Source organism: Canis aureus, chromosome 1 (assembly GCF_053574225.1).
Source record: "Canis aureus isolate CA01 chromosome 1, VMU_Caureus_v.1.0, whole genome shotgun sequence".
NCBI lineage: Eukaryota > Metazoa > Chordata > Mammalia > Carnivora > Canidae > Canis > Canis aureus.
In genome coordinates, this window is record NC_135611.1 from 97,125,391 (window position 1) to 97,141,655 (window position 16,265).

The 16,265-nt window shown below is 47.4% G+C and overlaps 1 long non-coding RNA gene across 2 annotated transcripts in view; it reads right to left on the minus strand.

Annotated features, from left to right (window-relative positions):
* LOC144290302 (uncharacterized) overlaps positions 1 to 14,349 on the minus strand; it is a 29,316-nt gene extending 14,967 nt beyond the window's left edge. Inside the window, exons 1-4 of one of the 2 annotated variants that reach the window (XR_013358046.1) lie at positions 13,926 to 14,349; positions 12,955 to 13,118; positions 12,725 to 12,828; positions 10,190 to 10,874 (exon numbers count right to left, since the gene is read on the minus strand). This is a non-coding gene — a long non-coding RNA (uncharacterized LOC144290302). Of the gene's footprint in view, positions 1 to 10,189; positions 10,875 to 12,724; positions 12,829 to 12,954; positions 13,119 to 13,925 lie in introns of those variants that run through there. The other variant, XR_013358053.1, reaches the window with a different exon arrangement.
* Between the last annotated feature and the right edge of the window lie 1,916 nt (positions 14,350 to 16,265).

Sequence of the window (16,265 nt, forward strand, 5' to 3'; positions counted from 1 at the left end):
GGGATGGGGGGGACCGGGCGGTGTGCAGTGTGTGCTGGATGGCACAGAGCGAGCACGCTGGGGTCCACGGGGCCCTGGCCCGGCCGTCGGAGCACACGGAGAGAGGCCGTTAGGAATGGAGGGGAGATGTGATTCCCCTGGCAAGTCCAGGGAATTGGAGGCAGATTTGGAAACGAGGACCATCACGAGCCAGTCACTTGGTGGAGAGTGGAAAGAGGGGGCTCAAGGTGATTTCGGGGGGGACTTTAAGATAGCATCAGGGTCTCGTCTGAGTAAGGAAGGGGTGAGTGCACAGATGGGGAGGGCGTGAATGGAATCAAGGGGGGACCCAGGGACCGCAAGTCCCAAGGAGCTTTAGGGACTGCTGGTGTGGTGGGTAGGACAGGTGGGCAGGAAGACAGGCTCAGGGGCGGGAGAGGGGCCAGCGCTCTGGCCTCAAGACAGGCAGACAGGCCAGGGGGCCTGGGTGCCCGCAGCAGGAGTCAGGGAGGAAGAGGTGCTGCACCCCTGCAGCACGGCCATCCCCACCGAGGCTGCGGGAGCCGCGAGGAACGGTGCCGGGGCTGTGCCGGGAGGGGGAGATCCCTCCATCCCTTGGTGCTTACTGGTCCACCTCCTTCTCAGGCCTGTCTTGCTGCCTGGACCCCATGCCTCTTACCTTCTGGAGCCACGTCCAGACTATCCTTATGAATGGAATCCTGGCGCTGCCTCGGTTTCCCCCTGAGCACTGGCCAGGCCTCTCCTCCTGGCTGCATCACACACACACACACGCACACACACACACACACACACACACTCACACACCGTCCTCCCGCAGTTCCTACCGGTGCCCAAAGTGGGCTGTAGGACAGCAACACGCCCTCCCTGTGCTTCCCACATGTGACCTCCCTTCCTCAGCTTCCAGAACTTGATCCATCTTTCCTGGAGCTCCGGCAGCTTGAAGACAGCGTCCGTTCCCACAGCTCAGAGTTGTGCCTGGAAAATACCCGAGGTAGGGACAGGTTACGTGCAGGGTAAACCCGTGGGGCTGAGACGAGTGGCCTCTGTGGTCTTTGCTCCAAGTCTGCCAGGCACCTGAAGTAGCACGTGTGCAAACAAAGATCACATCAGCTTGCACACAGTGCTCTTCTCCATGACAGACACTGGTAACTGCAGAGAGAACTCAGCCCGGGTCCTCTCCACCGTGTGAGTGCAAGTCTGAAAGGCCTTGGTACTTCCAGATGATCGATCCCGAGGAATGAGCAAAGGCAGGCACCCCGGGGCCTGCTGGGGCCCCTGCTGCAGGAGAAGGCCGCACGGGTCAAGGCGCTGCGTGGTCACTGGGGATGGGCATATGTGAGCTGACTTTTGGCATCAGGTCAGGGAGGGAACAGCTAGACTGTGGGTGGTCAGGCAATCAGGAATGGAAAGGAGCAGATTTCTAACCTAACATAAATAGCAGCTGATAACTGATGAATGATGTCAACTTTGACTTCCTGGGAATCAAAATCCTTTTTATGTGTTGTTTATCGTGTGCTCCAAAATGCCCACCTGAAGACATTTCAAAGGGGGATGTTTTTAGAGTATTCGGAACAATTTAAAACTGAATGCGTTCTATTTTTGAAACCCTACATCTTTCTGCAACCGGAAAAAAGCTTTCACGTTAAGCAGCAGGAGCTGCTTGCACATTCAACAAGAAAAGCAGCTGCTTTTTACGTGAATTGTTTTTTTTATAGATCTCAGCTCACTGGTTCCGTGGACGATGAGAATAGTGATCTACACCAGGGAGAAAGCACTCTGTCACTGGCAGCAAACACCCTCATATCCCACTTTCGTCTTCACCTGTGTGGCAGGACAGTGATTGGGACTGTTTCTCAATTTGTGGAGATGTGTCACACCAAACCATGTGCATCGTCTTGCCCTTCCCAGCTCTGTACCTGAGGCACTGGCCAGATTATGCTGTTTATCGAACCCCAACCCTTGGTATTAACACCCAAGGAACACCCTGAGCTCCTCCTCTCCTTAGTGGGGCTCCTCACTTGTGCAGAATAGAGGGACCATTACCCACCCTGGATGGCAGGGTACAATCAAGCTTCAAACCCATTCCTTCCATAGAAATAAGAGGTAACACAAAAACCAAAATAAGACAAAACCATGCATGCAAGCTTCATGGATCTGAAATGGGTCAGAAATGCAGCCAGAAGTTTGGGGTGAGCCTGGAAGTTACAGCCGTGACAGCCTCTAGGCTTCAGAAGTGGAAACAGATGTCCTCTTACACTCCCGTGAGGTCACTGCTCCGAAAGTGTTCTATGTGTATGGGAGGACAAGAGTGTTAGCTGCACAAACACAGCTCTGAGGTCACACGCAACCTTCCAGGGCCTGGCCTCGCATGCTGCCTCAAGAACTCAGTGTTAATTGAAGCTATGATGTCACTGCCGAGAAGGAACACCAAACTGGTCCTGCAGAATGATGACCCCTGTGAAGCCATAGTCGTCGAGAAGGGAGAGGGATAGCAAAACTGCTAAAAATGGCCAGGAGAACAGAAACACTAAAACTTGCTATTCAAGATACATTTGCAAACTGGAATCCTGAGCCCACAGAAGAAACGGAGACTAACCAAGAGAACCCAGCAATTAAGTGTTCCCTCCTGACTGATGAAGTAGGACAACAAGCCAGAATAGCTATAATATAAATATATGTTTATATCTCTGAAGAGAAAAAGGAAGGGTGAGTCTGCACTAAAAAATAAATAGTTATGAAGGAAAGCACTGGGAACACATGTACATAAAAAAATAACCACTTTGAAAAAGGAGAAATAGCCAATACAGCCATTGAAATTTTAAAAAGCTCTTGAAGGATAGGATCAACCTTATCCTTCTCTTTCTGGCCTTGAAAGAAAGAAAATGGGACAAATCAGAAGAGAAAACTGGTAGATCCCTACCTAGGATACAATATGGAAAGAAAACATTAGAAATGACAAATACCCACCATTTGCTTCAACGTGGATGGAACTGGAGGGTATTATGCTGAGTGAAGTAAGTCAATCGGAGAAGGGCAAACATTATATGGTCTCATTCATTTGGGGAATATAAATAATAGTGAAAGGGAATAGAAGGGAAGGGAGAAGAAATGGGTAGGAAATATCAGAAAGGGAGACAGAACATGAAGACTCCTAACTCTGGGAAACGAACGGGGGGTGGGGGGTGAATGGGTGATGGGCACTGAGGGGGGCACTTGACGGGATGAGCACTGGGTGTTATTATGTATGTTGGCAAATTGAACACCAATAAAAAACAAATTTATTATTAAAAAAATAAAATAAAATTTCAAAAAAAAAGAAAACATAAATGAAGATATTGCTTGCAGTTCAAAAAAATTCACTGCACTGTTTCTAGATCATAGGAAGAACTGAATAAGCCAAAATTAGCCTAGTCATATTGGGTTGAAACTGAAGAACAACAAAGAAAATTGTAAAAGTTAGTGGAAAAGACAGAGCCACCAAGGACTGATCACGTGGTGGAAGATTTCTCATTAGAAGCAGTAGAGCGGGGGGTTGGAGTGACTGAGTGACAGGCACTGAGGGGGGCATTTGATGGGATGAGCACTGGGTGTTATGCTACATGTTGGCAAATTGAACTCCAATAAAAAAAAAAGCAGTAGATGCCAGCAGACAATGAAATAATGATAGTTTGAAAATCACAACTCCCAATCTAGGATTCTGGATCTTGAGGAGGAGCATAACCAGAAGGGGACCGTTGAGCACAAGAAAAGACAATGCTTCACAAAAGACAGGAAAAGTTGGTGATGTGTTACACACATTAGAGGAAGAAACTAATCTTGCAAAGGAGGGAGGGAGAAGACGAGGAGAGAGGTTGCAAAACTGGGGAGTGGTCTGAATTCTTTTAAGCAGAACAACGATGCCTCTTCCCCCCCCAACAGAGCTGTACCTGACAAAGCTTCCTTACATCCTCGCTCCTCCGTGTTGACATTGACCTGGTTATCGGACCTCCCACTTGTGGTAAAGGCAACGTAGTAAGTAAATCTACACGCAAATGAGCCAGTGCTAATTAGGAGTTAGCTCCACGCTGGAGAAAGATCTACAGTGAAAATTGGAAGGATTTTATAGTATAGACCCCAGAATGGAATCAGAAAGAAATGACAGAATTTATGTGGCCAAAGGGTTAATTTGATTTCCAGTGCTTGCAAAAGACAGACTTGCTTACCAGCTCCATGACGGGAAGAAACTCTCAGGGCTCAAGCCTTGGAAAATCCTCCTCCCTCACTGGGAGCTCTGTGCAGTGTTTCTCTCCCAGGGACAGGGGTCACCCTGAAATGCAGCACAAAGTGTCGACCCTATACCCAGCTAAAATATCACTCAGGGATGCAAGTGAAGCACAGATGTTTTCCAACATAGAAAGGCAAAGTGGGTTACTGTTGAAAAACCTTTCCTTAAGATATGGTGAGAAGGATCCAGAGAAATGGGTAGAATGTAAAAAAAATACCAGAAAGCAAAGAATTTGTAAACCTGCTTATAAAATCTAATTAGCTCATTACAATTAAAAAGTTATCATTTTATTTGCTTTAATTAAAATAGTATGCAATAATAAGGAACAGGAGATTCAGAGGGTGGCAAAAGCACTTAATATTCCCTGTTTCATTTAGGGATTCACAGTATGGGGATTGGTTTGTTTGTGAACTTAACAGGTACAATTCTTATGCCAAGGTGATTTTTTTTTATTTATTTTATTTATTTTATTTATTTTATTTTTTTCCAAGGTGATTTTTAAATAAAGATTTTATATATTTATTTGAGAGAGATTGAGAGACAGAGGGAGAGAGCATGAGCAGTGTGAGGGGCAGAGGAGAAACAGATACCTCACTGAGCCAGGATCCAGACATGGGGCTCCATCCCAGGACCCCAAGATCACGAGCTGAGCTGAAGGCAGATGCTTAACTGACTGAGCCACTCAAGCATCCTGTCATGGTGACTTTTTTTTTAAGTTGTAGTGAATACAAGAAAGGGTATATTTTTCCATAATCATATGTTGGTAAATGCAGAAGTAGCTGGAGGAGTAGAGAGACCACCAGGTCTCCAGGGTCTATGTTATTAACTTATTTGATGGGATATATATTATAGCATGTTCTTGTGCTCAAAGGGAAATACAATTGCACTTAGTTTCTTAGAGGTAAAAGAAACAAGCTTTGAGAAAGCAGGGAGGTCGGTTGGGGGGATTTGAGGAGCAAGAAGACTAAGTTGTCTCAGAGAGAGAGTAAAGATTGATGACGAGTTGCTGGCAGCCTGGCCAGGCAAACTGTCCATTCAGTCAAGGATGGCTAAATGTCATAGCTGTGTGTTTTGTGTGCTTGGGTCCCATCTCAGAATGAGCAGATTGTTTGACTAAAGCTGGGGTTTTCAAGAACAAGGAGCAAGAACATTGGGATTATCTACAAGGGGGTGCTTACCATGTGGGATCAAGATATCTAAGTCAGAAAGGAGGGAGGTGGGTATATATGACCAGGAAAATGGAGGTGTGGTGGCAAATGGCTTGGGGAGCTCCATGGAGTAAGATATTTTGCAGAGACGCCAGGGTGGCTCAGTGGTTGAGCGTCTGCCTTCAGCTCAGGTCGCAATCCAGGGGTCCTGGGATCAAGTCCCACATTGGGCCTCCCACAGGGAGCCTGCTTCTCCCTCTGCCTGTGTCTCTCTGGGTCTCTCATGAATAAATAAATGAAATCTTAAAAAAAAAAAAAAAAGACGTTTTCCAGTGGTTGAACTAGACAAAGTGGCCTGGAACACCAACAGTTTGTAGTCAGAGAATAAGAGGCTCACAGTCGAGATTTTGAAGGAAACACTGCTGTTGATAAAGATCAGGTCCAGAATTTAATGCTGGCAGTGGGATTCTGAGGTGACGTGATGGGAAAGAGTATTGTCAGGGGAAAAGAAGGGACCAGGTTCATGAAGCTATGTGGTCCTCCAGAGTGCTGACGCCACCAAATCTGGTGACAGAGGGATGGGCGGAAGACAGAAAACCAAACGCACAACTGGAAGGAATAATGAGGCACGCTCTGGATCATTATGTCAAGAGGAGCAGGAAGGGATTACAGTCTTAGGCACAGGCTTCAAAAGTGGGGGTTAGTGAGGAAGGCGGGTGATGGTCATGAAGTAATGATGAGGAACAAGGAGACACACCGTCTACATGTAGGCCAGGGTAAAAGAGTCTGGGGAAACGGCCACCACACAAGATGGCCAAAGGGAAAGCAGTATCCTCAAGGAAGAAGCTGCTTTCATTTGGAAAGTGAGTACAGGGCCCACCGACAAGACAGGTTGAGGATGTGATGCTGACCGTGGCATCTACAGGGCACAGTTGGGAGTTTGTGGAGTTGCTGAGGCCTCCAACCACCAGAAGATTGGGCTGGGTGATGCCTGGGGTCACAGGGCTGCAGAGCACCTGCAATCACACCACTACTCTGCTAGGGGTAGGTGTGGTCAGCATTCTGATGATGGCTTCTATTTAGAAACCAAGCCGTGTGTGGCCAGAGGAGGAGCAAGAATGGGGATGTGGGAATGTGGGGGGAGCCCACATGGGAGGCAAAGGCAGAGTGCGTGGTACTGCTTCCAGACTGAGTCTTCAGGTCCTCCATCGGAGGCCTCCCTGAGATCCCAGAATGTCACCCAGCTATAGGGTGAGCAGAGATGATCTGCTCGTGCCACATGGCATGTCTTTTTCCTGGTGTGTTCTCTGTGATGCCAACTCCTCAGAATCCAGTGCAGCATTAAGTATTAGGTCCGATGTTCGGTGTTTGTGATGTGGCAATCTTCCTTTCCACTGGGAGGCATAGCTAGCCTTGTCTTCTGTCCCTGGTTTTTCCTTAAAGTACATCACCAGGCTAGGAGTCATGCCCAGCACCAAGTCCCCTTTACCCCAGTGGCTCTCACTCAAGCTATGGCCCCTCACCTGCCCTTACTGCTGGGATATGACAGATGGACAGAGGAATGAGAACCCCAGGAGAGCCCGGGCTGGACCAATAGGCAGGAAGTATCCCAAGGCCAACAAATGGCCAATTCGTGGGATAAATAGGGAATAGATTTCACCATGTTTCAAATATCCAAGCTGTAAGGAACTCATTTCTAGAATACTCTGGACCACCATTATATCTCAGATCACATCTGGCACCACTGATTTGAGCTACCCTGGTGCAAGAAACCATGCATGCACATTCTGTTCTAGGAAACTGGTAGGTTAAAGAATGTGATAGGCTTGGGTCACAACTTCAAGGAGCCTCAGTAGCCAACCAGGGGACCAGTTGTCCCATCCCCTTTGCAATGTGGCAAAGAACGTGGGCTGGAGGCTTTGCAGCATGTTCAGAAACAGGGTGCTAATGTCCAGGCCTGGTTGGCTGCAGACCACAAACCAATGTGGAGTGTCCATTGCAAAGGCTCTTTCCCCATTTCTAGTTGAATCAGTTAACAGGGACCATGTCGAGTATTTTCTTATTTTCTCTGCGCCCACTAAGTGATGTGAAAAAAAGATTTAGAACCTGGGCTCCCTGCACCCTCACGCTGCACACCCAGACCTCCCAAATGCTACAAGACATCCACCAGTCTCCTGCAGAGCTCAGGATTCTCTCCACAGGAAGCAAAATCATGCTCAGTGATTTCCAGCTTTTGCTCATTCCCTAGAGAAACGATGAATGTTTATCGAAATCGAAGGAGGTGCTTAAGATGTGCTGGATTTGTTCTTCCTACAGCAACATCTGTATCCAAAGAGACTCATGTCACTTTCTCGTTCTGAGCCTTCCCACCACTGCCTTACATTTCCTTGTCGAGCATTTTCACTGGGTTGAGGGAAGTGTTACTGTCTTGGTGGAAATGCTGGTAATGATCTCGGATGTTGCAGATTTAGTGATGTGTTAAATTTTCTCTTTGATCTGTCAACATCTCTCCACCTATTTTGACATCCATTGCAGTGATGGGGGGGGGGTTACACGATGCCTGTGGACACAGAAATTTCTCTCTGTCTCTGTCTCTCTTTGCCCTTCTCTTCTTCTCTCTCACAAACACACATGATGCACGCAAGCCTCCGAACTCACAGAAGCACAGGTGTACTCTTGACGACACATGGTCACACTGGAAACTACGCACACCTCTCTCTGCACCAGGAGGCAAATGAAGCAATAGAGAGAGTGTCAGAGAAAAGGTGTTCACTCTTTGTGTCCATTAGAGTGCAGGCAGGAAAGGATGACATTCCCAAGCAGTAATTAAGGGAAGTTTTCTAAAGTGCTTTCAGCAACACAGAGGAGTGGGTGCACTGGGGATGGCGGCTCCAGCCTGACAAGGCAGCAAGAGGAAGTAGCTAATGTTAGTGGGCCCCCCGGTGAGGGTGGTTGTTTGGAGCACACTGTCTGATCACCTCTGGGCCCTCAGGAGTGGGACCCGGGCAGCAGCTAGGAACTCAGATCCAGCCATCAGAGCTCCTCACAGTGCCTCCCCTCAGCCTAACCTGGTGGGATGCTAGGGGCCATGGGAGCCCTCTAATATCCAGAAAGGGAAAAGGCTCCACAGGGGCAGGTGGTATCCAGCACCTTTTCTTTGCTCAGGGCTCGGTTCGCCTGTCTGGGTTAGTCACGTGCCGCCCCACTCTGATCTACCTCCAAGCATTTTACACCACCCTCGTGCGTTCAGATGAAACAACACTCAAGGGCACTGTCACCTGCAGAAATGAAGTTTGGAGAAGAGAACTCTTGCGTTTCTGCTCTACTCAGGAGGCCAGACCTGTCCGTGCAGTTTATCACAGGAGCACCAACCCCCTGACAGCCACACACGGAGAGCATTCGTCTCTTGGTCTCCCGTTTGGCATGTTCACACTTGGGTAGAATTGTTCCAAGTTCTCATGCTGAGTTGTCAATATTTTAATCGAGTTCTCCTGTTTCCAGCTGCATGACTTAGCACAAAGGCCTTCCATCTGGCTGCTCACATGCTCACTCAGGGCCTGGTCACTGACATCATTTCCCTGGGTTCTAAGACACAGGGCACTGGACACTCTATGGTGGCCAGAAAAATGGTGAGTAAATATTGAAAATCTATCTCACCTTCGTAAAGAATACAAATTCCCAAAGATAAGTTTCCCTGCATTTGAACATTAGTCCAAATCCTGAGAAGACCCTGAAAAAGATTTCTGGGGTTACTAAGAAGTTATGCGTTGGGACGCCTGGGTGGCTCGGCAGTTGAGCATCTGCCTTCGGCTCAGGGCGTGGTCCCGGGTCCTGGGATCGAGTCCTGCATCGGGCTCCTCCCAGGGAGCCTGCTTCTCCCTCTGCCTGTGTCTCTGCCTCTCTCTCTGTGTCTCTCAGAATAAATAAATAAAATCTTAAAAAAAAAAGAAGTTACGCGTTCCCTAGCAAGGAAGTTGCACTAAGTCAGCAACATGTTAAGAAATGATAGATACGAGGCTGGCTTACTTGTTTGTTTGCCCTTTTACTCACCTGCCAATAAATGCGTTTGTTTTTAAGGCATGCCACATCTCACTATGGACCACAATAGCCAAAACCCCAGAGGACAGATGTGTCACGGCTGCACCCAGTCCCGGGAGCAGAATGAAGGGAAGGAGAGCCTTCGTGGAGGGAATCTGCACACCTGAGACAGTTTTGCTGTGACCTCTGCCCAAGGACAGGGAGGAGATAGAAATCCATGAGGGTCCTTCTGGTGAAGAAGGTCTGGATGGGCAGTTCTCAGAGCAGGATTCCCTGTTGTCAGTGATGTACAAGGAAGGCACGTGAGAAAAGGAGCCATGGTCAGGCAGTGTGCAAAACACCACTTTCCACAAACTTAGAATAAGTTTACTTATCTCCAGCTCCAAAACGCTACCTCGGTGCACGCAAAATTACCCAGCTCCATTTAGTGATGGAGCCCTTTTAAAATTTTTTTCGATAAAGCATCTAGAAGAGAATGATATTACCCAAAACCTACTTAGGAAAATAATCATCTGCATTTTTTTTCAGATCCCAGATAAGGGTGCTACAAGCCTGCCTTGCAGAAACACAAAAGATAAAGAAACCAGCACTGTTTGTGGAGCTACAGATAGTTTTTACCAGAATCAACTTCTCAGACTATCCAAGACGCGAGCGTTTTGAAAGATGTTACTCACGAAACGAGGCCAAGAATATGGGCAATGTGTGCAAGCTTTATAAACGAATGGATTAAAATATTGGCAACAGGACAGTTTCCCTCTAAAGCGAATGCACATCGGCCTCTGAGTTGTCAGGGGCGCCTCTGTGCAAGCAGACGGGAGTGTGTGGCTCTGGGAGGGGTCCCCCCAAGCTCTCCTCAGGCATAGCTGGGACCCTTGCACCTGCCTCCAAAGACAGGATCCTCAGACTGGAGCCTGCACCCCTGGGGAGCCCTGCCCCCCCCCCAAGCCAAACAAGTGGCCTAGAGCAGCAGCCCTCGTGAGCATGGGCGCTGTGTCACCAGCTTCCCGTCTCACAGCCTCTTAAACCCATAGGCCACACAGGTGCAAGGAGTAAGTTAAGGACATTACCTTGCATTCTTAATTTCAGAAAAAGGGAAAATGTAGAGAGAGTTTTAATTTTCATTGTTTATAAAGAACTGGAAGTTGGTAGTAAACAGCATGATGAAAATATCTTCAGGATTCTCTTCCCTAAAACTTGGAGCCTTTCTGAGTTTGCTCGAAATTATGCCTATTTGCTTGCCTTATGTATTCCTGTAAAGTCTCTGCAGAGGGTCCTGAGCACAGCTGGTGCGTGAGGCCGTTCACAGAGACACTCATCCACCCCTGTAACGGTGAAGAGGACCAGCTCGGGCCGGCACCACGGACCACTAAGGACACTCAACTCTCGCAACAGCTGTCACATCCATGTATCATTTGGCAACTCATCTGTAAGAAATAAGGGCACAAAAGAAAGGAAATCTATAACTTGGGTGATTCCCACCTCTTGCTGTCCAAATTTATATCTTATCACAATAAAAATAACCAGAGTAAGATAAAGAGACAGGATGTGACAAATATTTGTAGGTCCTGGGGGCACCTGGGTGGCTCAGTGGCCGAGCATCTCCCTATCTGCCTTCTGCTCAGGGTGTGATCCCGGGGTCCCAGGATCGAGACCCACATCAGGCTCCCTGCAGGGAGCCTGCTTCACCCTCTGCCTGTGTCTCTGCCTCTCTCTCTGGGTCTCTCATGAATAAATAAACAAAAACTTTTTTTTAAAAAAAGCATTCACAGATCCTAAGACAGATATGAATCTCTGCAAATTACAAAAAATATTCAATGGGTATTGGTTTTAGAGATGTGGTCATTCATCCAGGATTTATATGTCACTTATCACATGCCAGTTTCTATTGGGTCCAAAGGACAATGATCAAAGTGTTGGCCCTCACGGAACTTCCAGTCTAGAAGGGGAGGAGAATGCACATCTGAACTCAGAAATGTGTTAAGTACAGGTGACTGCCCAAGAAGACAGATGAAGGAGAGAGAAGCTGAGTGATGGGTGAGGCTTCCTAAATCTGTGGGCTATAGAGGTCACACGTAGAGTGAGGCTGAGGGAAGGGAAGGCAGTGCAGAGAACACAGGGCAGGGGCTGGAGATGTTGAAGAGAAGGGGAGGAAGGCAGCTGGGGAAGGGGCAGGTGGTAAGGCCAGTGCCTGCAGGAGCAAAGGCAGGCTGGGAACAAGGAAGAGCACACACTCACTCAAGGAAGAGCCCAGTGTTCACATCATCCAAGATGCTTCTGCTACAACGTGGTCATGGGCGAAAGATTCCAAGCCCTGGGCTGGTGGTCTCGCTGGGAGAGTGCAACTGCTGTGTGAGTGTGGACGAACAGAGAGGGACGATGATGAAAACCCAGAGCAAGAGGGCAGTGCTGGGACTCGCAGAGCAAGGAGCAAGGAGCTGGGTCCAGAACATGGAGGACGAGTTGACTTAGGTATTTGTGCCCAAACTCAGTGGCTGTGGCTCATCAGCAACTTGGATTATCAAGTGCTCCTAAAGCTCAGATTTGAGCTGGAGATTATATTTGGAAATATCTCAGGGCAGCGCAGTCTTGCACAAAGTCACAGAAGCTATGGGGCACCTTGCTGGCTCAAGGTTAAGGGTCTGACTCTTGATTTTGGCTCAGGTCATGATCTCAGGATCATGAGATCGAGCCCCAAGTTGGGCTCTGCACTCAATGTGGAGTCTGCTTGTCCTCTCTCTCTGCCCTTCACCAACCCCCCAAAAAATAAATAAATAAAATATTCAAAATCACAGAAGCTGAAATGAGGAAAAAACATATGATAAAAGGCAGCGGGGGGCATCCTGACGGCCACAGCCACCGTCATCCGCAGTGCTCAGCCCCGGCTCCATGGGCATGTGCTAACTAGAGAACGAGACTAATCATGGTGCCCTCAGCACTTGTCTGGGTCAGGGTTGTGTTTGTTGTGTTGACTGGGAGCAAAGCTATTCTGACTGCAGGAGAGAGAGGGGCCTGAAGAGGGCTGCTCTAAAATTTGTTTTCTAGGAGACCCATGTTGTGTTGCTAAACAACTGCTGTGCATTGACGGCTTTCATTTCCTATAAATATAGATCCCAACGGGAGTGTCCGGTGTTTCCTGACTCAGCTCCAGAAGGAGCAGGTGTGCTTGCTGGGTGAGTCACAGCCTCTAGCAGCCAAGCTGGGACAAGGCTGCAGAGCCCTCATGGGACAAGAGCAAAGCTAAGGAGGAGGCCCCAGCTTCCAGGACGGCACTTACTTGGAATTTGGGATTCTTGTTTTTTCATTTCTGCTAAAAGCAGTAGCACCCCCAGGCTTCCAAGGAATATTTCTTCATTAATGAGTATATTTTTATCCATTCATCTGTGGATGCAACATATAGGTCATTTCTACATCTTGATTATGGATTAAAAAGACAGACAGACAGACAGGCAGACAAAGAAAGAGATACAGTGGAATGTTATTTGGCTTTAAGGAAAGAAATCTTACCCCATGTAACAGCTCGGATGATCCCAGAGGATGCCAGGCTCAGCACCACGAGGCAGATACAGGATGAAGGACACATGGTTCCCCTGCCAGGAGGGCCCTTGTGGTTGGCACAGGGAACCAGAGCGGGAAGGTAGGAGCCACGGCAGGAGGAGGAGAGGAGATCTCTATTCAAGGGAGAAAGTTCCAGTTTTGCACGATGAACGAATCTAGAAACCTGACACCCCCCCTGTGCCTGCCGCCAATGATGTGAAAGTCTATGAGCAGGGTCAACCTCATGTTGATGCTTTTACCATAATAACATAAAGACCATAGGTGACTATCTGGTTGGTCCCAAGACTTTTCTTCTTCCCTTTTGTATCCACAAGGCATCAGCACACGGGCCCGAGGACGTGGCCCGCAGCAGCCTTCCAAGTCAAAACTCACCCGTTTGGTCAAAAGCACCTCAGAAGAAGCTCTGACATAAAGAAGCAACATACAAATGTGACCATGTTAAGGATGCTTTGCTTCATTCACAATTAAATCAGTTATCAAAATGATGTAACTGGATCCAAAGGTCTCTGTCTGAAAACAGCGATGTAAGGGAGTCTTAAGACACACATGGGGATGACAGTACTTTCTGGGACAAGGTCCACTGTTCAGCCATCTTATGAATCACAAAGAGTTGTTTGGACACAGTATTTAGGAATTAAAACAGGTGCGACAGTGGCTAGCCTAGAAATGGAAGGAAGAATTTGGGATCCTTTCTAAAATTATTAATTTTTTAAGATTTTATGTATTTATTCATGAGAGACACACACAGAGAGAGGCAGAGACACAGGCAGAGGGAGAAGCAGGCTCCCTGCAGGGAGCTGGGTGCAGGACTCGATCCCAGGACCCCGGGATCATGCCCTGAGCCGAAGCCAGACGCTCAACTGCTGAGCCCTCCCATGCACCCCCAAATTATTTTTTCTCGTGAGTGAGAGCATACTCACATGGCAGGACAACAGGCTGTGCGTTCTGACGCGGGAGGGACAGTGTTCTACGGCTGCATTCTGTGGTTAACCGAGCTTTCGCCCTCACTGCACTCTGAGTAGAGGGCTGCACAGAAGCAGGGGAAATTGTTCTAAATGGCTGTGAGGGAAACAGTAAAGCTGAGCTGGAGGCAGCTGCAGGGGAAGGAGCCCTGCTGGATGACGCGCTGACTCACATTTGTGGGAAGTACACATGGGGGCCCCACTCGGAGGCTGTCAGCCCCACTCCTCTGCACTCTGTCCTGTGCGCTCTGCTATTCTGGGGATCCCCGGACAGGCGGCAGGTGCTCTGGGCTGGAAGTGCATGCACAGCCGACAGCACCTGCCCAGGAGCCCCGCAAAAGGGGCCCCCAGAGCTGACAGGAGCTCCTGAGGGCCAAGAGGACAGGCGGCTTGCCTTGAGCATGTGTTCCCATCATAAATTAGTAAGCACACATGTTCACCCCGATGAGCCAAGGGTATGGGAAAGTGTGATGACTCATCCTGTTTGTCCTCAGGTCTCCTTTCGCTCATTACCCTACAGACAGAATTTCTGAAAACAAAGAGATCTTAGTGAACTCCTGGAAACAGTGTTGGTTTGATATGAATATTATTGTTATTCTCATGTCATGTTTACAGTAATGTATTATTTACAGTCATCAAACTGCTCATGAAAAAGTTACCAAATCCACAGCTGTGTGATTTTGGGAGGAGAGGACTGTATTGTACTATGGCCCAGGATATACAGAATCCTTCCCCACACCCCAACCTCCCCAGGCAGATGCACAGCCTCGTCTGACAAGTAACGGGCCCAGAGACTTACTTTAGCTTTTTGCAGTGTGAGGGGATGTGGATCCGCCTGAACCATGACCTAAACGCACTTGCTTACTTTGGCTCACTCTATACATCTTCCTGTCTGCATGGGAGCCATGTGGCCCTGTTAACAGTTCTTTTTCCACCTGGAAAGGTGTGGTAATCAGCTCTCTGCCCACCTGCAGCCTGCAGGAGAACACCATGGTCTACCTGCAGACCCAGAGGGAAATAATGAAATGTTGACTGTTCTACGTCACCTAAAAGGGGGAATTGTTTGTTACCCACAGCAAAAGTTGACTTGCCTGTTTGCTCATTGACTTATGATATCATTCCAGATTACATTTAATTTTGCTGATCTCCAATTGTCAGTTGTATCAGCTCACTATTGCCACAATAATGCTGCATAACAACCAACCACAAGGTTTCAGTAACGAACAATAATATGTGTTGGTTTCTTATGTTTCTTTACTGGAGTAAACTAACATAGGCTGGGCTTAACTGGGGTGCACTGGCTGGAGTAGCTCTGTGCCATGTGTCTGACACCCAATTCCAGGCCCGGCAGGTTATCTGAGACACCAGAGCCCAACTGTGCAAGCAATCTTCAAGCTTCTTCTGTGTCATAAATGTTAACATCCCAGCCAGCATGGCCAAGGCAGCATCGATGGACCAGGAGGGTAAACTTCTCCTAGGTGTTCACCTAGAGGTCAAGAAGAAGGACTGAATATTTCTGAAAAAATCTAATTTACTGCACTAATTCGTCCTAATATTTTACTGGGAGTAATTTTATTTTTGTTATTGTTTGTGTTTGTTTGCTTATGTTCTGCTTTCTCTTTCCATTTCCAGGTAAAGAAAGTAATAAGAAGAAACATGTTTCCCTATCTACATACAGGCTGCCTTCAAAGGATTTCTGCCATTGAGTGCTTATGTAATGTGACCGCTGTAACCTAATTAACTGGCCATTCTCTACATTATCAAACATCTACATTGTTTGTCTACAATCAAGACAAAAATTGTTAATGATACGTTTTACATTTTTATATTATCAAGGATTTAATATTGATCAAGGATAATGGAACATATTGAACACACTTAGAGCTATGACATAAATCCCTTTTGTTCAATATGGTACCATAGCCATGTGGGCCTATGGAGCATTTGAAATGTGGCTAGTCCAAGTGAAAATGCTTTGTTAGTATAAAATATACACTGGATTTTGGAGTGTCATATAAAAATGTAAAACGTATCATTAACAATTCTTGTCTTGATTATATGTTCAAATAAAAAATTTGGGGTGTATTGGGTTAAGGAAAATGCAAGACTAAAATTAACTTTACCTAGTGGGATTGAGGAATAAGTAAGGAACTCTGAAAGCCTTCTCTTTCATAAAAGCAATGAGACCACTGGCAAAAATGGTCAGAATCAGCTTTTTCAGTACTCTGGAAATTAATGAAAGGCTTACAACAATTTAGGAAGTCACGTCAAGAAAAAATGGCCAAATCCTGGCAAGAA